Below are 27,319 nucleotides of genomic sequence, written 5' to 3' on the forward strand. Positions count from 1 at the left end.
TTAGATAAGCCCCAGGTGTCTAATTCCCAAACATAAAACATTCTGATGTCTCCTGGTATCTTGCCACTCAAAATGTGGTCCAGAGGCTAGCAGTATCTTATCACTTGGGAGCTAGTTAAAAATGTAGAACCCACACATCCAGCAAGTAGCTGGTTTATGTGCTCTGAGTGAGGGTCTGAGCCACCTGCCATTTTGCTGGAGGAGCCCCTTGGGCCGTAGTAAACATTTATAATGTCTTTCATCTTTGAGTGGATCTACAGTGGCTTCAGCAGTGTGTCCCAATTCCTAGGACTCAACAAGAAATCTGGAAAACTTTTATTCTTAGGTTTAAACAATACAGGCAAAACCATTCTTCTTCACATGATCAAAGATGACAGATTGGGACAACATATTCCAATACTACATCTGACATCAAAAGAGCTAACAATTCCTGGAATGACTTTTACAACTTTTGACCTTGGTCAGCACGAGCAAGCATGTTGAGTTTGGAAAAATTGTCTCCCAGCAATGAATGGGATTATCTTTCTGGTGGACTGTGCAGATCATTCTTGCCTTATAGAATTCAAAAGTTGAGCTTAATGCTTTAATGACTGATGAAACAATATCCAATATGCCAATCCTTATCTTGGGTAACAAAATTGACAGAACAGATACAATCAGTGCAGAAAAACTCTGTGAGATATTTGGGCTTTATGGACAGACCACAGGAAAGGGGAACGTGACCCTGAAAGAGCTGAATGTTCGCCCCATGGAAGTGTTCACATGCAGTGTGCTCCAGAGGCAAACCTAAAGGGAGGATTTCTGAAGTTTTGACAGTGAAAATAAGAGTTTTACTTCTCTGGACTGATCCTATTCACAGCTTCCTCATGAACGTTTCTAATAGAACAAGGAAAGCCCTCCAACTATGTCTGGCATTGTGAAGCCTAGAGTCTCTGTCAACTCTCTCATTACCCAGTAGTGATATGTGCCCTTCTCCACACCGTTGGGAGGTAATGCTGCCCCATGTGCAGTATTCTCGTTAGTATCCTGGGACTTGGAAGTTGGCAGGATTTGCCGGGTAAAGCTGTGTGCCATTGTGGGGCACTTGAAAAGAAAATCATGTCTCACCACTGTAATTGATTTTAAAAAAAAAGCGATTCTATTTTTTAAAGAAAGTGTTGTTAATGTAATTGGTATTCCTCCTCACTCTTTTAGTTCACAGTTTACTTGGTCTAGAGTTTTCTATTATTTTTTATTAACTAGTGAATGATACTTAGATACTTCATAAAATTATGCGCAGATACACATTGGAGATCAGAGCTCATTTGGGTGAACTTACTCCTGCTGGGTTAGCAGGTTGGTGAGAGAAACTCCCCTGAGCACACCTGTCTCTCTAACTGCCTTGGAGTAGGTGGCATTATCCTGTCCACACAGAACCAGAAAATGGACAGAACTCTGGCCTTGCAGTTGTGGCAGGTTTCACTTTGGTAAACTAGGGTCATTCCTCATCAAAGAATGTGTAGCAGATTGTTCACTGTGGAGGAGTTAATTATAGAGTGGGTTATTCTTACTTATAAAGTTACAGATTTCAGCCAGTCTCTGCTTTTGTACTTTTGTGATATTTTATTTCTCTCTATAGCACCTTTTTCATTTTTGGTTATAAAAAGTGACTTCCGCTTTTTAAAAGGGTTGAGAACATCTCTCATGTCACATACTGCAGGTGTGTCAGTTACTTTTGCATAGATTTGAGGGGGAAATTTTTCTAAATAGGAAGACAGGACAAAGTTAACAGTTTAAGGGCTCTTAATTCTGTGAGTTGAGGACCTAAAAGTATTGTAGTACTTGTTTGGATCCAGGAAATTTTACTCAGTGAGCTTTAAAATTTCCATTTGTAGAATTTGGTCTCCATTGGGCTGTGCATGAACTCTTTTTCTTACATCTTTTCTCCTTAGATATCTATGTTGTTGGTATAAAAGTGTCAGTTAACATCTGTAGCTTTTCCAGGTTTGTTTGTTTGGTTTTTTGGCATGAAATTGCCTTTCTCCATTGCAGAAATAAGCTGGGGGAAACACTAGCCCAAAAACTTTCTGTAGAGCTGTTCCTTGAGAGACAACATCACTTATTGGCAGTAAAGACTCTGTATAAAAACACCAGCATCCCTACCAGGGTGATGAGGTTTAATTTTATAGCATTCCATTTCCCTTGTACCATATGTAAAATGGAATTTTGGTGATCTTAACCCATATTCTGCCCTTGTAGTAAAAGATCAAATGATAGATCTCCCAGGAAAAGATAACATAGGAGATGAAAAGTTGGGAGGATATCTGTATTCTAAAGTGAGGGTAGGGAAAGTGTAGATAATATATTTCCAGGGTAAGAGAGTATCCTTCTTTAGTTGCATTTTTTATTCTCAGTCTTCAGTACTGACTTGTTGGGAAAGCATACTTTTTCACTGCCGGGTACCTAATGCAGAGGCTCAATGAAGTGTATGTCTGGGATGTTTATGCATTTCACTTATTAGTAAGCATAGCTGGATTAAGACAATTGTTGGTTTGGAAAGGGGTTAAAGCCTTAAGCGAAAAAAATCTACCTAATAGTGAATGAACTATGTAATTAACTTGGATATTTTTAATTTCCTATGGTTAAAGGTTCCCCATACTTCTCTATTCAGAGACATGAGAAGTATGATTGCTTCAGTGTTAGTTTTCTTACTTTTTTTTCCTATTTGTCCCTAGTCACTTTGTTGCAAGCTAGAACACTGGGGGTTCTACATAGGGCAGCTCTTTGTGAAAGTGTTTTATCCCACTGGAGAAAGGGGATTGAAAATCAGTTAGGACCAGTTTATTTCTTGCCCCACGGAACACTATTCCTATAATAAAATAGCTGAAAGAAGCTGCTGGGTGGAGCTTCGGCACCTTGTACAGGAATTCCAATGAATTAAGACTTTTCATTCTGTTTTATCAGGGTACATATATATCCTATTTCAGAAAAAGTAAAACCGTCATTTACAAAATAATGTCAATCTGTATCCTAAGCATTTACATAAAAAGTTAAAACAAAACGAAAGTGTAGAGCCTTAGACAACACCTACATCTATAGAACTAGAGCCTCATTTTACCAGAACGCCTGGTACATTGGTATTGGAGAGGCACTGACGTGGCCTCTGAGAGTGGGGATGGTATGAAAGTGAGAAGGCAAAACTGATCATCTTATTTCAAGACACTGTGGTGATTCTGTTGTTTAAATTTCTTTATTACTTTATTACTTTTAGGTTTGGCTTACTTGGCTTACTTTTCAGGCTCAGCCTTCTTCACTGAGAATTACACACATCCAAAGCTTTTCATGTACTTATTTCTACCAGCAACTTCACCCAGTGCCTGAGTTTTCAGTATTAGAAGCGTTTTTTTGCATTAAGTGTGGGCAGAGGTTAAAATATTCATGTGTTCCCTAAAATAGGTAATGCATTATGCTGTTTTCACATGAGGCAAGACTTGTTCTAGTCCTGCGTGTGTGTGTGTGTGTGTGTGTGTGTGTGTGTGTGTGTGTGTGTGTGTGTGTGTGTGTGTGTGTGTGTGTGTGTGTGTGTGTGTGTGTGTGTTGAAATAATCATGAAGCAGGGACTGAAGAAATTGGAATTAAAAGTTTGCATTTAGAAGAGGGACAAAACTGAGACATGAAGCATGGCTGTGAGGACCGTGGGAAGCAGAGGGCAAGGAGCAGCCTGGGAAATGGAGCTGTGAGGGATTAACACGGGAAAGGTGGGAGGTACATCTCAGAAACAGTTGACTTGGGGTCAGCTCCAACACTGTCTACTTACTGTATATAAATTGTTCAAATAACATGTTTGATTCCCTCTGCAACTCTTTCCTGAGACAAGTATCACTCAGAATCTTCCCGCCTGAATTCCTGAAGAGTTAAACAAAGCATCACCTTTCAGAAAATTCTTTCATCTAAATAGGGTATCTAAAATGTCTTCTATTTAACTTTTTGGTTCTGTACCAGAGTAATGTTTTAAGATTACTATATAAATAAACAAGCTGAAAACTAGATGTGCCAGTGACAACTTTAATAATCCAATCCTTTTAAAATTTTGTAATGAATTTTTTTTCTTTTTTTAGACAAGGTCTTACTCTGTCACCCAGGCTGGAGTGCAGTGGTGTGATCTTGGCTCATTGCTACCTCCTCCTCCCGGGTTCAAGTGATTCTCCTGCCTTAGCTTCCCTAGTAGCTGGGATTGCAGCACCTGCCACCGTGCCCGGCTAAGTTTTGTATTTTTAGTAGAGACAGGGTTTCACCATGTTGGTCAGGCTGGTCTTGAACTCCTTACCTCAGGTGATCCACCTGCCTTGGCCTCCCAAAGTGCTGGGATTACAGGCTTGAGCCACCACATCTGGCCTGTAATGAACTATTTTTAAATGTTGGATAAAGGTTGTTTTTTCTTTCCGTTTTTCTTTTTGTTTTTCATATTTCAACAGTGAGGAGTATTGCAGCATCCACAATATTGCTCTACAATGATGTTTCTTAAGTCTGTACTTTTTTCACTGAACGAAGTGACAATTTTATTTAAATGCTTTAATTCTTTGAGATGGAAAGTGAATACTGCCATCTCTGGGTGCTTGCTATGTGCCAGCTCTGGCACTAAGACGATTAAGATAAATATTTTAGGAGGAATATAAACTATTTCAGAGCATTTTCATATGAAGATGGTTCTAAAGAAAATGTGCTCAGAAATTTTGGAACAAATCCCCAGCCCACAGCTTCCCTCCCTGTCCGTGCCTCACAGGCACGTGCAGAATCAGATAAGTTGGGCTCAAACCTCACTTGAGCATGTCACTGAATAGACTTTTTGTTGCTTGTCATCTAAATACTGAATCCTGAAACTCCTGTGGTAGAAAAAGTCATTGAGCCCCTTGAAAAGTATAGAAATCTATCATTAAATGATAGATTTAGATTTTTAAAGTATCTTACTAGTTGTACAAATAGTCAAAATAATTTTCTTGTTAGTAAAAAATGGCACTTTGCTAAGCTTATCCCAAATTATACTTAAATACTTTGCGATACAAAGTTATTAATACCTGAGGAGGTACAGGACATATGAATGATTTTTAATCTAATTTCTGTTGCTCTAACCTCTGTACTCATGTTTGTAACTCCAGCCTAACATAATATTCTCATCTTACATCCCAAAAGCTTATTATTATTTTATTCCAAAATCTCATAATTTTTTCAAGCTTGCCACAAATATCAGATCTTAAAGTACATAAATCTGTATTAAATCTTTCTGGTAAACTAGATATGATCCTTATTCTTTGACCTTTGTTAGTTGGTAGGAACATACATTCTCTTCTGATTCTAGTGAAGATGAAATTTTTCCCATACATTTCTTAGTCATTTTATCATAATTTTTATTATTTTTTGGTAGAGTCTGCTTATTTCCATTATCTTTATATCTATTGATACAATGTAGCACATTAGATTTGTTGTCATATTTTATGTATTATAGGTATCAGTTTTTTGGTCATACTTTATTCACCTATTTCCCAGGTTACAATTTGCCTTTAGTTTTTGATTATTTTGTTTGTCTTAGTTTTAAATTTTAAGTTTTAAATATTTAAGCATTCAAAAGTCTTTAACTGACCTACATCCAGAACAGTTTCTGAAGCAATTTAATGTGAATGATCATTCAAAGTCAAATTTGTTAAAATATAATAGCAGATATACATCAGGAGTCTCTTTGGAGATCTGAAACTTTCCTGCAAGGGGCTCCTAGGAGACAGAGACATTTAAAATAAATACATTAATTAATAAACAAAATGCTTTGTTTCCTGAGCATAGTCACTGTTCATTTTGATATCTCAAAATAAACATCTTATAATTCCTATGCATTATTCAAACATAGAAAGATAAGTGTCTGCATATATAATCAAATGGTCTGCACTGGATAGAATCCAGACTCATTTCATAAACCAATGTGGAGCAATTTTTATAGCTTTTCACTCATTTTCTCTAATTGGAAAGAAATTTACATATAATCACAGTTGCAGCATAAAATAGGAGAAATCCATTTTAATCATTTAATATTTCATTTTAAAAGCCACATATAAAACTTTATGTGTAGCTTTTTAATTTAAAATTACCATTATTTTTCACAAATATTCAAAATATGAATGAAATTATATTGTGGTATGCTATTCAAAATGCCTATTGTGTGTGTGTGAGTGTGTGTTCTGTATCATTCTGTCTCTGTCTCTACATTTTGTGGCTGAACTAAAACTTTTTCTTTTCTCAAAATATATTTACAATTTATTATTCAACTTTGAAGTTGATATTGTGAACTTTAAGATTATTTATGTAGTAAAGGCTTTGGAAATAAAATAACACACATTGTAAGTAACATTTTTTTTCTGAGTTTCAAATTGGGCTTTGTTAGCTCAGACTCACCAGTTGTAGATATTATTGATATATTGTGGTTACTACAGAAAACGTATTTGAAACTAGAATTTAGACTTTCTAGATTTATCAAAGGAAACATTTGTTTTCTGAATTTTTGTACTGTGGAATTCTTCAACAGCATAAATGTACATAGGCATTACCAGATTCTGGTTCCTGTATCACATTGTTGGGTTTAGTTTGAGCATGGTTATCTCCTGATCTGACACCACAGAGTTTCCAGGGGCAGGTCGCATGCCTTATATACAGTTCCTAAGTGGGCGTATTTGAGTGTGCTGGGCACTCAATCAATGTTTAATGAATGCATTAATATCTATACGAATAGATGCAGATATGTTTGAATACTTAAGCATAAATGTTAACTGGATATTTTCCCTTTTGCTGCAAAAAATTTGATGCAGTTTTAAAAATTTTTGTAACAGAGTTTATTCTAGGATCCCCAATGATGGAGAAGCAGCAGCCTCTGAAAGCAGCACACATTTGGCGCAGTTAACTCTCCTCCATGATGTCAGCCCTAATGACAAAGGAGGAAACATTGTGTGTGAGTCAGGAGACATTTCTCCAAATAATTTTCCTAATTAACCAAATATCTAGAGGAGGAACCCCAAAATTATAGCTAGAGTTTCTAAGCACAGTCTGGAAGCTCAGGATGAGAACCAAAGAGGCATGCCAGATGGATTATAGTTCTGCTTCTTATATTGCAGGGTTCCAAAAACTTCTGCACTTGTTTATAAGCCCAGCCTAACATGAGATTCTCTTCTTACATCCCAAAAGGTCATTATTATTTTATTCCAAAATCTCATAATTATTTCAGGCTTGCCACAAATATCAGATCTTAAGTTATGTAAACTGTTTTAACACTGTTGTTCTGTGTATAATTATGTCAATTTCATCAAACTTTTACAAGAATAAGATGAACTGCAAATTTAAATATGTACATTTGCAAGGAATATGATGATTACTGGTATTTTTAAATGCTGAACCAATTTCTACAAATGACATAGATGAGTACCAATTTTTAGCAAACCAGGGGGGAAAGTGGTATATTAAACAAAGAGGTGGTATTAAGTAACTTTTGGCAGGAAAAGTATGACTGTTTTTTTCAGAGCTTTCTAATTGCTTTAGATCTTTGGAGCCAAATTTTGAACTGATTTGCAAAGTATATATTATACCACATCCTTTCCTCCCCACAATATTTAATGTTTCCTCTTCATTTCCCCCCGCCCCGCCTCCTTAGTTTCACAGCTCTTCATGAACAATATGCACTCCTTCAAAGAAAGAAAAGCAATTTGATCCTCTTGGTGGAAATCCGCCCAAGGCTTGGTATTCACAGAACAGAATGGCTCACCTTTCCCTGAGCTGGGAATCAAGAATGTTTCATTATTTTACCATTAAAATCTTGTGGTTCAAAAGTCCTAAGATCAAGTAGAGCTACATATTTCTTTCTCTTCAAATAAGCAAGTAAAATAGACATCTATTATATCAGAATATACTTGTTTGTAAATAGAGTAGACTTGTATTGTGGTCCCTCATTGATGACTAATCGCTTAACCTCCATTGTAAGTGGCATTGAATATTATAAATGCTAAGTTTTATAAAACATTAACAAAAAGCATACTTCTGTTTTCAGGTCAATTTTTCTTTAATCCATGATTTGGCTTAGATATAGAAGCAGCAGGTTTAGTGTAGAGATGCTCTTAATATAGATGGAGAAACACAGCGTCTCATTAGAATTCTAATGTTTGAGAATCCTCACAGTGTTAGCAAAGTTAATGGATGCCCTCAGAACTGAGCCTGCTGGGATGATGGCTCACTGACAGAGGGCTCCATGGTTTACAAAACAGATAAGTCAACAGTATCAAATATTCACAGAAGGAATACGCAAATCCGGCAAGCAATATGATTTCATTTCATTGCAAATCCAGTAAGCAATATGATTTCATTTCATTGCTCAGGAATTGTGTGTTTTGAGGAATATTAAGCTTTAAAGAAATTAGTTTAATTTGTTTGTAGTACATATTTTGCTAATACACATGCTAATTAAGCCCATGACCTAAATTAATGCACACCTTGTACTTAAGTGGTAAAGGAAAGCACTTCTGAAAATTCCTTCTAATCAGTTACATTTTATTGTGATCCTACATGTTTTAATCATTAATATTCAGTAAAGAAGAAAACTAACTTGATGTTCTGAAGTCATGATGCTCAGTCTAAATTGCTGACCCCATCAAAAGCCTAACATCCGTGTGTCAGCCAAGGTAACAGTTGTTCCACAAATAAAGTATCTCATGAGACCTTCAAGGTTAAGGACACTTTGTCTCTAGCATTAGTTAGTATCACTCTAAAACTGCATATAAACCTAAGAACAAAGTAATTCTTTAGAAAACTCAATTGTTAAGTTGAGGCAACTCTAATTTCAATAATCTGAAGGTTTTTTTCTAATTTATATATATTAGAAATATCTAATATATTTAAATAAATGTCTAATATATAAAAATATATATTAGATAAACATCATATCTATGAATTTAACTATCTTCAATATGAGTATGAATGATCATATTTGCTAATGAACAGGGCCCATATTAGGAGAGTGGAAAATAACTAGTTTATATTTTGCAACACATTCCTCAAGTCAGCAGCTGTTAATGAGAGTGAGTTTGGCAAAGATAATCTTCATAGTGAAGCTTGCTCTCTTATATTGTCTTTAGTCCATATAGACTTCTAGTCTGGAGTATATTTTGGGAGAAGATGGGGAGCACAGAGGCAGAGATAAAAGAGACACAAAAGCAGATTTCAATAATGTTATTGTGTCATTTATTTAAGTCTACCTAGCCTACTAGACCTTCTACATGGACATTTCTGCATGCATGGAGTGGTGGGAATTATCCATGATTTGGTTTAGATATCTAAGCATGATTTGGTTAGACATAGATTTGCCTACAGGGATTCAAGTCACTTTTCCTGCCATCAAGGAATTCAGGCTTAATTTGAGATAAAGACAAGCAAAAATATCATCCCATACAAAGTGGTAAGTATAATTAGGGCAAGCACTGAGAGCCAGGTGCACGCATAGGGAGAAAGTCTAGGGAAAGCTGTCTGAAGGTGAAAGCATCTAAGCCAAGTTTAATGGCCAGTTAGAAATTAGCTAAATTAAAAAAAAATGGGAGCTGGGACATTCCAGGCAGTGGAAGTAGCTTGATGTGGGAAGAAAGAAGCAGGAGCTGAAGCTGGAGATAGAAAAGAACCTAAATGATGAAAAGTTTTGTATGCCATTCTAAGGATTTCAGATTTTATCCTGAAAGTGAATCTTTAATGAAATTTAATAATCACTTTTGAAATTTCAAAGGATTACTTCAGAGCGATGGATGGAGACAGGGGAGTGTGTTAGAAGGTTATTGCAGTCCCGTGTCCAGAGGATCAGGACTTGAACTGAAGTGGTGGTATACTGTCAGAGATTTAGAGGAGTGAGCATGGTTGATAAAGATTAAAAAGATACTTTTGATAGGATTTGAAGTCAAACGGCTCTGAAGATGACCTTTGAACAATTGCAGTGGCAGTTGAAAACATAGAAGTAGATCATTTCACCCAGTGGAAGTCTGTAGACTAGAGAGCAAATAAATTGTTTATAAGAATGACGTCTCTGATATCTAATGATAGCTTTTAAAAAGTCTTTTTTTCTGCTACCTCTACCCATTTTTTGATCACTTAAATAAGTAAACATAATACACAAAACTAGTAACTATTGGAACTCTAGTAATTGAAAGGTATGTAAATTTATAATCATTGATAATAATGAATATAGTGAATGTTAATTGAATTAATATTTAATGAATAGTCACAGGTACTGTGCTAAGCATTTTTACTTATGTTGTTTAATATACTGTTCACTGTAGACATGTAAATAAGAAATATTATAATCTCATTTTTTCAGATAGTGAAGCAGGGTTAGAGAAATTAAAACTCTTGCCCCTGTTCATACATTTAGTATATGTTAAAACAGATACAGATCCTTAGTGTGCCTTATTCATCATTTTTTCTCATCCAGTTGGATGTAAATGTAATGTGTAAAGTAATAGCCACAATGCTGCACTCTTGGTCTCAGTGTCAGCAACTAAGCAGCCTTTCTGAAATCTGGATTACTGCCTTGATAAATATCTTAGATTGGTGAACTCTCTCAGATAATTTTACTTTATGTCATTTTATTTTCGCTAATTTTCTTGTTATTATTATCTTATGTGGCTTTCAGAGTGTGTGTGTGTGTGTGTGGTGTGTATACACTAGTACACAAATAGACAAAGTCTTTGTTCTCTTAGATCTTACCTAAACATAGAGGCAGACTAAGAAAGAGATGTAAGACTATTTGAATCTTTTTTTAAAAAATCAAAGTATAATTGAATAGAGAATAAAGCCTTATCATGGGAAGTGTTATTTAGATATACAAAATACACGTTCTTAAGTAATATTTCTGTGGTTCATCTGAACGAGAAATGTAATTTTTTAGAGTATTGGCGGGTAGGAGGAAAGAGTTCACAGGCAGGATGGAGAAGTGGAGTAAAGGTGCAATGAGTGAGGCCCTCTCACTCTCTGCCTGAGACTTCTCCTTTCCACAGAAAGTGAAGACAACAGGAATTTGGTTCATGAGAATCCTCTCAACAACACATACTGGCTAGACTACAGCATGTATATTCAGGGCCATATTTTCAGAGTGGTGACACTATAAAGATGAGCTAAACACAATGAATTACGTATAGACAGTCATTTTCTCACTTGACTTTTAGAGTGGACCACTCTTAAATTATAGACAATATGACATGGTTTATCTAATTTACATAAAAATTCTCCTTGGTGCCCTGAAGGATTACCTGGGAAATAATTTTTCTAGGACATTAATAATGCTTAACATTCTATACCAGTCTGGAGGTTGCCAAAGGCTGAGCAAAGTTTTATTTTACCCATGTTGGTGTCTCTTTAATATTATTAAATATTTTTTATATTGTCTTCAAAACATCAGAAGAATTCCTAAAGTTATATAAACTTCTTGTACTTTGTCTTTTCATAGCAAAATATAAAACTAATGTTAGTGAAATGAGTCTGTTTTATTTAAACTTTGTGCTCATTAGTAAGTCATAAGGTTAAAAGGGAGGACTAAAATATAGTAATTGTTGGGGAGGAAAGACTTCCTTCTGCCTTCTTAGGTTCTGTGGCTCATCTAAGAACTAAACCAATATGTAACAGATTAACAGGAGAAAAGCATACAAATGTATTTATGTAATATTTTTACATGTGCATAGGAGACTTCAGAAGGAAAATGAAGATCCGAAGAAGCCGTCAGGCCAAAATGCTTACATACCTTTTACACAAAGAATGATAAATTGTGGGGATGTGACAAGACAAAGGAGCTTGGGCTGGGTGCAATAAATTGTGGGAAAGAGATTAGGAAATATATGGGGGAGACTGATGGAAGTTAAGGGCTACTTTAGTAAGTTTGTTTGAACAGATCTCTTTTGTGTGGACTCCCAGTCTCTAGTGATGAGAATGTTCTCTTCCTGCTATAGGGAAGGGACATTTCTCCTGGGAAATTTTATGATCTACTTTTACGTAGAAAGGAGAAGGTCAGAGATCCCTTCCTACGTCTGTTTCTCAAGTGCATTCAGCTCAAAATTATCAATATACCAAAGTGGCATATTTTGGAATGGCATGTTCTAAAACTCTTCCTAATCTTATTCAATTTTTCAATAATTTTCAAGATGAAGACTATTTTTTCCTATGGTTACTTTCATTTTAGTCACCTGAATTATACTTTTTAAAATGTTATAGGAAAATCATTTAAGGTTGCAAACCTGAAAATAAGAGTTATCTCATCTTCTACCTAGCTTTATTTTTTCTCATAAAGGGCCATGTTGTCAGTCAAATTTGTTTTCCCATACAGAATCAAATTATATTTCCCCATTATTTTTACTGTTATGGTAAAATAAATGCTAGTATCCCTCATCTTATATGCTTTATCCATAATAAAGGACAGACTGTGTGCTTAATAATGGTAGGGACACTGTTCATTATTTTACCACTCGAATTGCCAGTATCTGTCAAACTCCTGACCCACTGTTGGCCCTTGAATCTTGACAACTATTTCTTGAATGAATGAATTATATAGCTTGTCACATTTCAGAAAATTCTTTAAATTCTTGGTGTTTCATATTTGTTCTGCTCCCACTGAAAATTATATGTGATCTTTGACTTACATACTAGTGTACTTCACCAAAGTAAACATATTTGCCAGAAGATGCTGTGGACATCAAGTCTATTATGGTAGAGAAGTATTTCTTAGGATGAATGCATTACTTTGTGAGGAATGTTGTGGTCACTACGCTTACCTAGTTTTTACAATCAAATCAAAATACATCTGCAGAGTATCCTGGTAATTTTGGTCTCATTTATCACTGTGCATTATCTTTTTTTTTTTTTTGCAATAGAATAGTATCCTGTTGACTCTTTTGAAATAATGCAATTCTTTAGCCAATGCACTATAGTACCATATTCTGTCTAAGAGGCCAGGGATTTTCTAGGTCTTTGAAATTTATATTTTCAGCATTTTATCCCCATATGGCATGGTATAAGCACATTCTACTCTAAAATTCCAGGAAAATCATGACCCTGGTGATTGAAGATATAACTGGAGACCTATCTTTAAATAACTTCAAAAAAAGAACTCAAACCAGTAGAAAGGCATGTAAAACATAGTACTTTTTTTAATCTAAAAACTTAGCTTTTGAAATAGTGAAACCAAACATTTTATTTGGGACTAGAATACAGTTTCACATAGCTATTGATTATCGTTTTTAAAGGCTTAGCATTTTGTTCCCACCAGTAATGTAACTTAATTATTACAAGTAACAGTAATAGAATTTTGTCACCACAACATTTCCTAGGGAATTGATTTGATGTTATTTAGAAGTCATTTTGTTCATTTGAAGCCATGTTGGGTTACATCTCAGTTCCTGACCAAAACAATGATTATCAAACTGTTAGATGAATTACTACATAAATAAAAGAGATTTTAGAAAGGTAGATAAATTGCTATCTAAAATTTGAACTAATGTATGTGTTTAAATAACGGTTTATTGCTTTGCTAGGATAATATATGCTTATTCTTTAAACATGCCAATGATGCAGAAAACTAAAATAAAAAATTAGGCTTATCCCAAATTCTACAAGTGAAAATAGCCATTATTAAAAATATATGAAAATCAATTCAGATATCTCTCTAAACCTATTGACAGACTGAGATTAGAACTCACATCTGTCATGTAACAATTCCCATGCTCCTTCCAGTATACCTTAATGCCTTAAAGCATAAGATTGAAGGAGAAGTACACTGACTATATACATAGCAATGTTTCAAGAGTGCAAAAAGCGTTATGATCAGGAATGAAATTATTGAGAGCCTGGATAATACTCTTTGAAACTGTTGGGAGACAATTTTATTTGGTTCTCTTGTCTTTCTGCATTTGCTGAGAGGAGAGACACTGACAGCAAGTAAAGAACTTAACACAGCTCTGAACACATAGTATGCATTCAATAACTATATGCTATTATTAATACAGTTATATTTAGAATTTTTAAACTTTTGTATATAGTAAAATTTCAAAAAGTATTGTATGTGCCAATAAAGATTTTTAAAAGGCAGGTCCATAAATCAGTCTACTAGTACAAATCCTGATAACAATTTGTAGATTGTCCAGTAAGAGAAAAATATTTTCCACTGGAACAAATCCTAGAATTCCTAGATTTTAGCAGAAAAGACCAATTGAAAAAAGATGTCAAGATATACACTGACAGCTCATCATGAGATATTAGCTGTTTCTGAATTCTATTTTTTTCTTAATGCATGCACAATCTCATCACTATTCTTTCTCACTCAAAAGACTCAACTTTCTCTGCCTGAATTTGCTAAAGCCTTAGTCCTTCTATGTGTGTGTGTGAGAGAGAGAGAGTGTGTGGGTATGTGTTTTACAAAAGGTGCCCTTTTCTTAAATAGTTGTTATAATGTTCAAGTGAGGGCCATATGGCCTCCCAATTTTTGGATGACATTGACAAGTGCAATGCGATTTGCAAACAAAATGACATACATCCTGGAGCAATTAAACTAATTCTTTTTTAATGACTAAGAATGCTATGCCCAAATTCCAAACCATTCTCCAACATTGATCAATAACAAGTACAAATAGTTAAACAATATGTAATAAAGACAAAAGATAAGGAGTGCAATTTTAAATTGTATTCTAAGAACACAGATCATAATCAAGTATTCATTTAAAAAACTAAAATGTTTTCACCCTTGTAAGGGTAATGAATGGGAATGTTTAAATAAACCATGGCAAATTCTATTATGGATGTTTTTAAAAATGAGATATTTAAGCATCCAATGACATAGAATAGCTTCTAGGATATAACAAGTTTTAAAAAGCAGATGAGAGAGTAATTATATAAATTGTCTAATGTGAAAGAAAGATGTAAATACATGAGTTTTAAGTATTCTGCCTTGAATGGCTTTATAACTGTAGAGATTATTCTTTATATATGCGATTTCAAAATCAAGGCAGAGTATGTCTAGTTTTGAGTATCTCTTTTTTAAAACAATTTTTGCTTAAAAAATGAAGAGCTCTTTTATTCTGTGTGTACAGGGTTTGTTTGTTTTTTTTTAAATAAGCCTGGGAATGTTTTCTTCTATTCTGTCTTTGATTTTTTCCTCAACAGCACATGGTAGGCAGTCATAAAGCAGGAATGAATAACACAAATATGTTTTGAGTTTTACTGTAATAATTGCTAACATTTATTGAGGGTTCTTTGCATGTCAGATTGTTGTAAGTAAAACATCATGCCCTCACATGGAAGGTATTACAATTATATGCATTTTAGAAAACAGAAAGGTGAGCCACAGAAAGGACCAGTAACTTGCTCCAGGTGCCCCAGCTTGGAAGAAGCAGAGCCAGAGTTTGAACCTAGGTGTTTTGACTTAAGTCCATACTAAATAATTAAGCATTTACTTGAGAACTTATTTGTAGTTACTGCATGTGATCTTGTACCTTTCTTAGGATCACTGCATGTGGGGCCTCTATTTCCTATCCTCTAAATTTTCGTCTGTTCTCTTATTTGCTCTTGTATAGGAGGGTACCTTTTTCAAGTTCAGAGGGAATAGATCAATTTATCATTCACGTTATTGAGTCAGGTTTTCAAATTATCAGTTCTGCTTGCTATTTTCTTCATTGTAGATTTAAAATCTGTTACTTTTGTTCTTATTAAAGATTTTTCTTATCTCAACAGCCTCACATTTACTTTCATCCTGTTGTCTTTTAACCTTATAATTAGGCTCCATTTTGATGTAGCAAATTATACTTAGTTATACATGGTACATATGGGGATGAATTGAGTATATTCCTGCTGGAGTAACTAGGAATACCTCTCTCTCTCTCTCTCTCTGAATGTTAGAAAGCAATATGGTCTTAAAAAAGAGAGAGACACTGAGGCAGGAGAATGGCGTGAACCCGGGAGGCGGAGCTTGTAGTGAGCCGAGATCGCGCCACTGCACTTCAGCCTGGGTGACAGAGCGAGACTCCGTCTCAAAAAAAAAAAAAAAAAGAGAGACATAATATGAAATCAACAAGAAAAGCACACACACATATAAACTTATTTACACCTAGGGCAAAGAGAAACCTATCTTGCACATTTAGGTGTTACCACCAGTTACCCGGCATTCTAAATTACCTTTGTTCTCCAGACCTCTTGTGTTTCTTAAAATTTTATTTAGGAACTCCACCACCTACAACCATGTTCAAATGTGATAACCTCTCATATATTAGATATTTCTTGTGCTTCGAGTATCCAGAAGCAGGTACCTAAAGTCAATGTAATTGAAGATATAAAATTGTTCTTTGCATTTTTGTCAGCAATTTTGACTGGAGTCAAATTAAAGTGTGATGGGCAAACTTGGTCTGTTGCATTCTATAATTATTGCTGTCAGGATACTTTCAACTACAGATAGAATTGTTTCTGCATTTATCATTCTCTGTTCCTGCTTATGTATTTGTCAGTGCAGCTGTGATTCATTTATTTTACAATACTACAGCTAATCGTGTATGGGCTATTTGATTAAAAACAACATTTTAACAAGACCAAAATAGCCAAGGCAGAGGAAAATGTGGTTATATAACAATGTTAGAACTTTTTTTGGAAGCAACATTGAAAAAGATTATTCATTTGTGTAGCTCTGAAAGCCAAATAATAATTATGGTGGCATTGTTCTGTTGTCCATATTGTCCAAATCTGGAATGGTAAACCAGAAAGAGAAAAGCGAATTATCCCTCATTATCTTGTTTGATTTGGCCCCTTAGATGGTCAATATTGCTAAGTTGCCCTTTGGTGGGAGGAAATTAGATTCTATTGCATGCCACTAAAGGTCTCTTTTCATGGTTGGATGTTTTTGAATTCATGAGGCTCAGAATGCTGTACTAAAGTAAAGATAATTATGAATGCAATTATTAGTAATTTAAGCCATCAACATAACATACAAATGGATCATTCACTCTGAAATTTGCAAGATACTTATGAACACTGAAAAAAAAGAAAAAAAAGAACTCCAGGAGCTAAAGTAAAATTGTTTGAGACAGTGAGAGTTAAGGTCTATACTCCTAATATTAACCTTTGTGCAAAATATATTTCAATTATGATAATTGTCCTTTTTTATGCCTTTGTATGGGACAATCAAATCTTGGTATACACTTTGAATGATAATCCTATAGCTTATGCTGAGTGTTACGTGACTAAAAATAGCATAAAGTCAGCATAGCTGGATACATAGATAAAATCAGGGGGATTAAACAAATTTTTCTTGTAACAAGTTTTATCATCTTCTAAAAATACTGATTTGATGTGATAAAAAACACTCTGTTGAAGCAGCAGCCATTTTGGTCCTACAGAGCAGGTTTTTCCATACACCTTCTCTATAACAACACATTCCATTTACTTTGGGGAAGTATTTCTTCCTTGATTTTGCAGTCTTGGTGGTGCTCCCATCACAGTGCCCTTCCTGCTGGTCATGGGATTGATCATATGTCCCCAGCTGGGCCAGTTATAATTTCTGAATCTGCAAGTACACGGTGATGGGCGTCAGGTTAAGCATAAAGCCCACATAGTGATTGAGACCAGTTAGATTCCTCTCTGATACCTTTCTGAGTGGCTGATGGTGAAATGGTATTCACTCCACCTGACTCAATGATGAACGAAAGTGATCTTAAGTCAGGAGAGTCTATTCCCTGGAACATGGATAGAGACAAACAACTGGTCAGTGGAGTTGTGGGGAGACAGTGAGGAAGAGCAAGGCATTTCTTTCTGGCTAAATTATTGAGTCCTGAGGCTAGCCAACATCCTTAGATATCCTCACTTCAAAAAGTAATAAATCCCTTTTATTATTTAAGTTTTTTCCAATTGTATTACTGTTACAATTTACTGAAAAATGTAACTCATTACTGAAAATAGCCTAATTTAAAAATTGATGTTTTCACAGAAATGAAAATGAAATATTTATTTTGACATCTGATAATACTTCTTACGTTGCTGAAGTAATTTGTGGAAATTAGTATTCAATCCCCTTGGCAATATGGGCATATTCTATAGAGAGATACATAGCTAGCAGAAAATGTAATGGTAACTGATGTTAACTATGCTTTCTAAGCATTAAAGGTATAATATGAGTATACAAATAATTATATTATGATGTTAGTATATTCGTGTATGAAAAATTTTACAATACTTCACAGAGTGGGCTGCATCACTACCTGAAGATACAGGTAAACCAAGCACAGTAAGCTCACCAATAAAATGCAAATAATATTGACGTTCAACAAAAACAGGTCTACGAGAGTGAAAGCCACTAACATTTATTGAATACCACCTAGGTGTTTTCACATATGTTATATAGTTTTATCCTCACATCAACCCTGTGAGATACACATTATTATCCTCATTTTGAAGAAAATAAGTTGTTGTGAAGACAAGTAATTTTGCCCAGGGTCATAGCTTCTTATACCACACCACATGGCCTCTGATAACAACCAACTAATTGGTAAGTTTTCAGGCGTTTAATTTAGAGAAATTTTAGACTTTGTGCAGAATATACTATTAATTGAGAAAATAAAGGGGATTTTGTTTGAAAAGACAGTGCAAAATGTCTATAAAGAGTGATCTGATTTCTGGTTAGAAAGGAAGAATCTGAGAATTCTTTAAAGGAAAACTATTGATTTTTGAATACACAAAAATAAATCTTTTGGCTCAAAGTATCGCATTCAAAAATAGCTATATTTAAAATAATTTAGGACAAACGGTTCATATATTGGATATACAAAGAGCTCATATAAATTAGTAAAAAGGCAAATAATTCAATGGCAAAATGAACAAAAGACATGACTAGGCAATTAAAAAACTAGTACACTAAACATACATAAAACCAAGTTACCTAAGTAGTTACTGAAATGCATATTAAAATAATGAGGTGCCAGTTCTTCACATGCCAAAATGGAAAGTATTTTTTTCTTTTTTCTTTTTTTTTTGAGATGGAGTCTCGCTCTGTTGCCCAGGCTGGAGTGCAGTATTGTGATCTTGGCTCACTGCAAGCCCCACCTTCCGGGTTCACGCCATTCTCCTGCCTCAGCCTCCTGAGTAGCTGGGACTACAGGCACCTGCCACCAGGCCTGGCCAATATTTTGTATTTTTTAGTAGAGACGGGGTTTCACCTTGTTAGCCAGGATGGTCTCCATCTCCTGACCTCGTGATCCTCCCGCCTCGGCCTCCCAAAGTGCTAGGATTACAGGTGTGAGCCACCGTACCCGGCCAGAAAATAATTTTTAAGTAATAATATTTCACCTAACTACTCATAAATAGTAAGTGTGGGGAATCAGCTTTGTAACACTGCTACTGGAAGTATAAATTGGTACTATCCTTGTATAATGTAGTTTGTGTAGTGTGTATCAAACTTTAAAATATGCTACATTCTTTGACAGAGTAATTTTAACCAATAGATTAATCAATGATAATATAATAGTTAATGTCATGGGAAACATTCAGACTTTATTTCTGTATGTGAACAAGCAAGAGAGCAAACTCTAACTAGTAGATCTTGTTATTATTTGTATAAATTTATGGGGCACAAATCTAATTGTGTTACATGCATAGATTGCATAGTGTGAAGTCAAGGCTTTTAGTGTATACATTACCCAAATAACACATATTGTACCCATTAAGTAATTTCTCACTGTTCACCCCTTTTACACCCCCTCATCCTTCCCAGTTTGTGCTATACTGTGCAAACAGAACAAAGAGAAACTAATTGTTGTCTGAGAGTCAGGCAACTATATATATATATATATATATATATATATACGTATATATATATATATACACACAAATGTAAAGGAAACATATTAAACAAAAGGTGGGATTAACCAGTATTTGCTATGCATATTTCTGAGGAGTTAAAGTGTATGGATCATTTACTGTAATGTCAATTATAGAATTTGTAATCTGGAGTGACATCCCTATTTGTTATCATAATTAAACAATGAGCATTTTGATATTCTGTTTTGTTAGCAGCCAATCCCTAAGGGCCTGATTACCCTAGAAGCAAAAAGTGGGAAGTCAATGAGTGTTATGAAATGAATTCTGTCTCCCAAAAATCCATATGTTGAAGCCTGAACCCCTAGTGCCTCAGCTAATGACTTTACTTGGACAGGGCCTTTAATGAGATGATTGAATCAAAATGAGGCTGTTAGGGTAGGACTTAATCCAATCTGACTGCTGTTCTGAAGAAGAAACTTGGACACACAGGGAGACACCAGGGATGCATACACAAACACAGAGGAAAGGCCTTGTCAGAGCACAGCAAACAGGCAGCCACCTGCAAGCCAAGGACAGAGGCCTCAGGAGAAAGCAAATCTGCTGGCACCTTGATCTTGGACTTCCAGCCTCTAGAAGTCTGAGAAAACAAATTTGTATTCTTAAAGCCACCCAGGCTGTGTCATTTTGTTATGGCAGCCTGAGCAAATTCACACAGTTAGACTTTCTTGAATGGCTCACCACATGCCTGGCCACCTCCAGAGAACATATGCATGGAAAGGTACCCAAGCCTAAGGATGGTTTGAATTTTCCTCTTTCCGTTTTTCTTCATTATAGACAAATATTTCTATATTTCAGATGGGTTTTAGGTACATTCCTAAAAACACCATTTTAAAACAAAAAATCATAGCCTGCCAGTTTAAAAAGTTGAAGCTCAGCTAATGTTTCCTTATGTCGCACAAAAGTTCCTTTGCTTAATAAATAATAAAGTGCAATCCAACAATATCCATGCTATAATAAAATACATCAGAATAAAAAATGAGCAAGTAAGCCACCCTTTCATATGCTTTATCTAATTGTGGTGGTATTCCACATATTTAGACATAACCGCATATTCGACTTTTTCAAACGTAATGAAAATAGCTATGATTTGGACATCAGCTCTTGCTTTATCATTTACATTTCTAATGGTTCTTCTTCATATTCCAAGTCTTATAATAATGATAACTGGTAACTTTCAAAAAACATGACCACTACAAGCTTTTTATGAAATATCTTCAATGTACATATAAATTGAGGAACCAAATGTTGAGAGACTATTAAGGGGTTCAGAAAAGGATTGAAAGTGAGAATGATTCCAGTGGAAATCCAGCTGTGTAAGAGCTTGGATCGTTACAAGAACCAGCAATGACAGAAGCGATAAAGAAACACAATATGAAGGAGAAGGATCAAATTCAGGATACAGAAGAATAAACTTGGTTTGGAGGAAACAAACCAAGATTTATGTGGCTTTTGATCAAATGTCAAAGTACAGGATACAGACAATAAGTGAACCCACAAGCAACTGAAATATTTTAGTTTATTCCCAGCTGACATTCCCAATGACATTTCCTCACATGTGATTGGAAAGAAAAACCAATGAAAAATGAAAATGACTTTATAAATCACTTTGCCCTTCACCAATCAGCATCTAATCTTGCTAGGCCTGTGTGGTAAAAAATAATGCTTTAAAGCACAAAGCTCTTGGAACTGTAGAAAGACTGGAGAAAAGATTTTTTTTTTTGGAAACCTTTCATCCTAAATGGATTTGAAATATTGTGTTACCCAGGCACATACTGAAATAGTTACTTCACACAGAATTGTGTTTGGATCATACATCTATGCCTTTAGTGGTAAATGAACTGGCTACATTAGCAATGGTAATAAAACAATAATTATTATTATTATGACTGCAGCCATTTATCAGGCATTTTTATGTGTCCTGTACATTAAAGAAAATTATAAAAACAACTCAATAGTATATAAATTTACAGATGAGGAAACCAAGTCTTCAGTAGTTCACATTCTTTGCTCAGTCTCAGATCTGGCAAGTGGTACAAATAGGATTTGAACTCAGGTTTGTGTGACTCAGAGCACCGGTGCTTAATTTATATGTCTCATAACCTCCATATCACTACTCTTTCTTGATCACTGAATGCCTGATATCCTAGACTTCATTCTGTTCCCTGAAAATACCAATTTTGTTCCCATCTCAAGCTTTTGCCTGTACTGTTTCCCGTGCTCCGAAAGTTCCTACTCAAGTTTTCTTTTTGACTTGCTCCTTTTGCTTCTTAGATCTGAACCCAGATATCACCTTCTCAGGAGGCTTTCTTGAACACCTCATTTCAAGTTATCCAGTCTCTACCACAGTAAACAGTTTTCTTCATGACACTTATCACTGAGAGTTTCTTATTTTTAATTTGTATGTATAGTTATTGATCCCCACTTCTCTCACCAAGGATATGAGTTCTATCCTCTGGGACAACCTGTAACATTTAATAGGTAGGCGCTCAGTGGGTATTTGAAGAAAGAATGAATGAATATCATTTAACCCATAGGAGAGGTATTTACAGAAGGCATCATTATCCTTAATTTTTTTTACATTTTGAACATTTCTGAAATTTATGAAAGTAAAATGTCTTTCCAGTGCCAACTGGGTTAATATGTGGCACAGCTGATATTCAAAACCAGGTCAGTCTTATTCCAAAACCCCTGCTTTTAACTGGAAATGTATACTGCCTCCAGAAAGTGTCAATTCCAAGAGTCACTAGCCTATGTGACTACCTAAGGCGTCTCTTTCAAGAATGTCCTTAGTATAGAAGAAATGCCCTTGAAAGAAAAGTGAATCTCAGATTACCTGAAAGTTGTATCAGCTGAGAGATATAATACAAAGAAAAGGACAGGAAATCATTAGTTACCTTTTAGATTTAAAGTTTTACATCCAAAGGCAAACATACATAAAATTCATAGAGAAGAAAACTACTGTTGCTTAATTTTAGAAAAGTCAAAATATGTGTTTTAGCTAAATTTCGGAAGTTATAGTCTAATACTAAACTATTATTGATACTTTTCTATTTGATTATTTGGAGGACAATTTCCATTTTGAAACTTTAAAGAGAATATTTTCAAAACTTATATAAGCTAGAATTAAATTAAAAGACAATGCTAGCAAAACCAAAAAATAATCAATTCATGAATGTATATATCCAGACCCATGTCTGTATCTATAACACAGGCATGCATTTTCAGGAAGGAGAGTCAGAAGAAAAGAAAAGAAAAATCTTTCAATAACCAGTACCATAGGAAAGCAATCTTCGTCAATTTAGAAAACTGAAGTTGTTTAAATTCCAACAACTGAAAAAGAGTATAAGATTATTTGCAGATTGGTGTATTGCTTCCAGAAGGAAATATGTATGATGTTAAAAATGACTGTTGGGTCCATTTTCTGCAGGCCTGGCAATCTCTCTCCCCACATGGGAGCTCAGTCATTCATACCTTCTTACATTAGTTGTGCTTTCCATCTGTCTCCATCTCAGTCTACAATAGGATTATTTTACTTATGTTTAAGACAACTCAAATTTATGTTGTAAAGTTTTGTACGTATGTCCAGGAGTTCCCACAGTTACATGGTAAATGTGCAAAAAAAATGTAAATGTCTGCATTCATTTGGTCTTCCTAAGGGAGGCATTCAAATTTGAAAGAGAAGTATAAGAGATATTTATCTAAAATCACCAAGTATGGTCTTTAGAATAGTCTAGCTTTTCTTTTTTCTCTAATTATAATATTCAGGATTATTTTTCTGAAGTTTATGTAAAAGTAGTCATACTAAAGCAAATGGAAAGATAATCTACAAAACAAACCGTAGTAAAGGGAAATAATTTCTGGATATTTTCATTAAATTCATTCATGGTTATTTTACTCTTTATATTTCCTGATGACATCACAAAACTATAATTAGTAGAATCATATTGTATGTGTAATTATAACAAAGGGGTATAGCATGTGGTCTTGCTGTGTCCCAGGTACAATTTTAAATACTTTCCATGAATTCCAACAAAATAATATGCTTAGTATTCCTGTTTTAGTGAAGAGTAAACTGAGGCAGAGAAATGTTGGGAAATTTGCACAAAGCCCTATAGTTAAAAGCTTCTAACCCAAGCTATCTGACTCCAGAGGCCAAGCCCTAAGCCACTAAACTGTCCTGATACATTGTCAAATATGTTTATTTACACTATTATCACCTAAAGAAGAATCCTTATTGCCTGAAGTGCTGGGGAAATGAATAATTACTTCAGTATCAAACTGTTCCACATAAATAAATGTTCCCATTACATTAACTTATTCCACAAAGTAACCAACAATTTTGATGAATATTTATTCACAAAGAAATTACATACTTTCCTGACTTCTTTGCCAGAGTTCATTAATTAGAAGTTTTTTGCAAAGATTCTGGAACAGCACTAGGAATGTTTTTGATGTTTAAATGTTGTTTTCTAGGTAATGGATTCAGAACTTTTGGAGTATATAAAGTTGTTTATGTACCTTATGAAACACTACTATTTTCTTTTTAGGTTTTTATCTCCTTCTGGATAGTTTTCTGCATTCCTACTGTAGACATGATTTCACATATTATTTATGCCTATGTTTTATATTTTAATTACAGAATATTTCCTACTCCTCCTAATTTGCTACTCCAACTCATTTGTGGACTACTGGAAAAATCTATAACTGGGCTTGTAGGAATTGGACACTAGGAGCAAAGAAACTCTTAGTGAGAAAATGATTTGTTTTCCTTTGAGTTAACTGCTCAAAATTTAATGTTTGTCCTTCTGACATTAGGCCCAGAGGACAGTCGTAATTCACTCTTAAGTAACTTTATAGCTGAAAGTAGGAGACACCTTCTTCCTGAAACTTTGACTGTAGGATCACCCTCAAATTCTTCCCCTTTTCTCTTTCTAGTTTGGCTCTTTTCCCTGAGGCTGCCTACATATGGACATTCCCACAAGATCCTGTCCTTAGTCCCCTTTATGTTTGCCATTTCCAATGTTTTCTTTCACTACGTTCTCTTATTCCTGTGGCCAAAACTGTGACTTTTCTCTCTGTCCCTTCATCTCTGAAATTAAGACTTTAATTTCCAACTGCCAAATTTCTGGATGAGGTTTCAAAGAAAACGGTTTTTAAAATAAATGAATCATTTTCTTCCATAAGCCAAATGTGTTCCCATTTGTTGTGGAGTAATGGAAGGAGCTTCCAATCTGGATTTAGAAGCATTGGGTTTGAGTTTCAGCTCTGCAATTTATTATCTGTGTGAACTTTACCAGGATGTATAATCTCTGCATTCCTTGGTTCTCTCTCCTGCAAATAGGGAAAATAATACCAAATCACAAGGGTGAGTGAAGGGAAGGGACATTCCCTCTTAGACTCCAGCTATAGTCATCCAGCCATATGTCAACAGCTGAGCTCCCATCCATCTGTTCTCAGTTCTGATGCAAGCAGGTGCTTCCTTCTCAGTCTTACCTCATGGTTTCCCTAACTTGGCTACATCTCGACCTCATCTCTCTTAACTCCAAGAAACATAGATTATCTTAGAAAGGTTTTTCTAAACACATCTGTAGCCATTTCCATACAATTGCCCCTGCATCCTATGATGACTGGGACAGTTTGGGGAGCTTGTAGCTTTCCTGAAGATTATCCAGGAAAGAGAGGGCACCTAAAATCTTTCTTCTTTTATATCCTCAAACTTATAAGACGTTCTATTGGCTTGGAAGCTAGAGAAAAATTGAACACTGGGCCCTTTTGAAGAACTCTCCATCATTTAAACCTCTCACTTCCCCTCTGATTCATCCCTGTATCCCCAACCTGTCCAGTATCTCTGAGAAAGGAAAATCAGCTCATATGGTCCAAATCCTTCCAAGTATTTTATTGAAACTAGAAAGCCAAGTATTTTAATATTTTTCCTGACTAGTTCTGATATGTCAACCATCAGCTGAGATGATAAGATTTTTTGCTCTATTTTGAATGGGAAAGGCTCACATAGCTTGAGGAAGAAGAAGAAGAAGAAGAGGAAGAGGAAGAGAAGAAGGAGAAGGAGAAGGAGAAGGAGAATAAGAAGAAGGGCAACAACAACGACAACATTGCGTCCCAAAAAGCATGATTAATCAGCATATCTCAATATCATCTTGCTACAAATAGTAAAAGGATGAATCTAGCCAATGGTAGCAGGGACATTCTCAGCACAAGAAACAGGTATTTGCCTTGCACTGTAAGTTTAATAATTTTAATAAAGAAATGGCCCTGATTTCCTGGTGCCTTAATTTTAGACCTGTGGGAAGTTTCTTCTTTCTCTTCCAGCCTTTATTTCTTTCACCAGCCTTTTCTAGTCTTTTCACTACTCTTTTATTTTAACTGTGCCTTTGCTTCACACACATTGACCCTTCCCTGTCTTGAGGTGTTGAGATCAACGTTCGGAGAGATAAGTGACGCAAATGGCAAGGAAAAGAGAAATGTCTTCTATAAGCAAATAAGCCTGGGAAAGCCAACATTGTAAGCACCTCAGCTTACAATGGGGCTATGTTCCGATAAACCCATGGTAAATTGCGCATATTATAAGACGAAACTGCAGTTAATACACCTAACCTATCAAACATCATGGCTTAGCCTATCCTACCTTAAACATGTTCAGGACACTTACAGTAGCCTACAGTTGGGCAAACTCATCTAACACAAAGCCTATTTTATAACAAACTGTTGAATATCTCACGTAATATATTGAATACTGTACTGAAAGTGACCAGCTGGATGGTTGTGTGGGCTCTCACCATTAACATACACAGTTGAAAGCTCACTGTGAATGAATGATGTGAAGCATTTAACCAAAATTAATTGCTGGTTGCTTGGAAAGCTGCAGAGGCCGAGTCCTCAATCTCTCTTCTGATGAGACTTGAGAATAGTTGGTATAGAAGGCACTCGGCATCAACACTTCTTGACGGTTTAGCAGGCATGTTGTTCTGCAGGAAGATACCACGTATGGGTTATTTACCCTCCTGATCATGTGGCTGATTGGGAGCTGTGGCTCTCTGCAGCTGCCTGGCACCACAGAGAGTATCGTACCACATATTGCTAACCTGGAAAAAGATGAAAATTCAAAATTGGAAGTACACTTCCTGCCGCATGCCTGTCATTTTTGCATCATCATAGTCAGACTACCTTAAGTCAGAAACCATCTGTACATATTACACACCTTTCTCTAGACCTACTCCCCTGCACGTTAGCTTAACAAAGATTCTGAAAATATTTGCAAAAAAAGAAACCTGTTTAAATTTTACCAAATGTTTTACAAACATCTACTGACAATCTGCATTTAAAGTAAGAAATGTATATGCTCCTTTGGAGAAAGTTGCTCTAGTGGAGAAAGGGGTTCTGTATATTTTTCTAGTTTCTTAAACTGATACACTTTACAATT

The 27,319-nt window shown here is 35.3% G+C and overlaps 1 pseudogene; it reads left to right on the forward strand.

Annotated features, from left to right (window-relative positions):
- Positions 1-231: 231 nt before the first annotated feature.
- Positions 232-27,319, forward strand: part of LOC116481082 (GTP-binding protein SAR1a-like) — a 90,702-nt pseudogene continuing 63,614 nt past the window's right edge.

The sequence above is a fragment of the Hylobates moloch genome, unplaced genomic scaffold (genome assembly GCF_009828535.3).
Source record: "Hylobates moloch isolate HMO894 unplaced genomic scaffold, HMol_V3 SCAFFOLD_3, whole genome shotgun sequence".
Classification (NCBI taxonomy): domain Eukaryota; kingdom Metazoa; phylum Chordata; class Mammalia; order Primates; family Hylobatidae; genus Hylobates; species Hylobates moloch.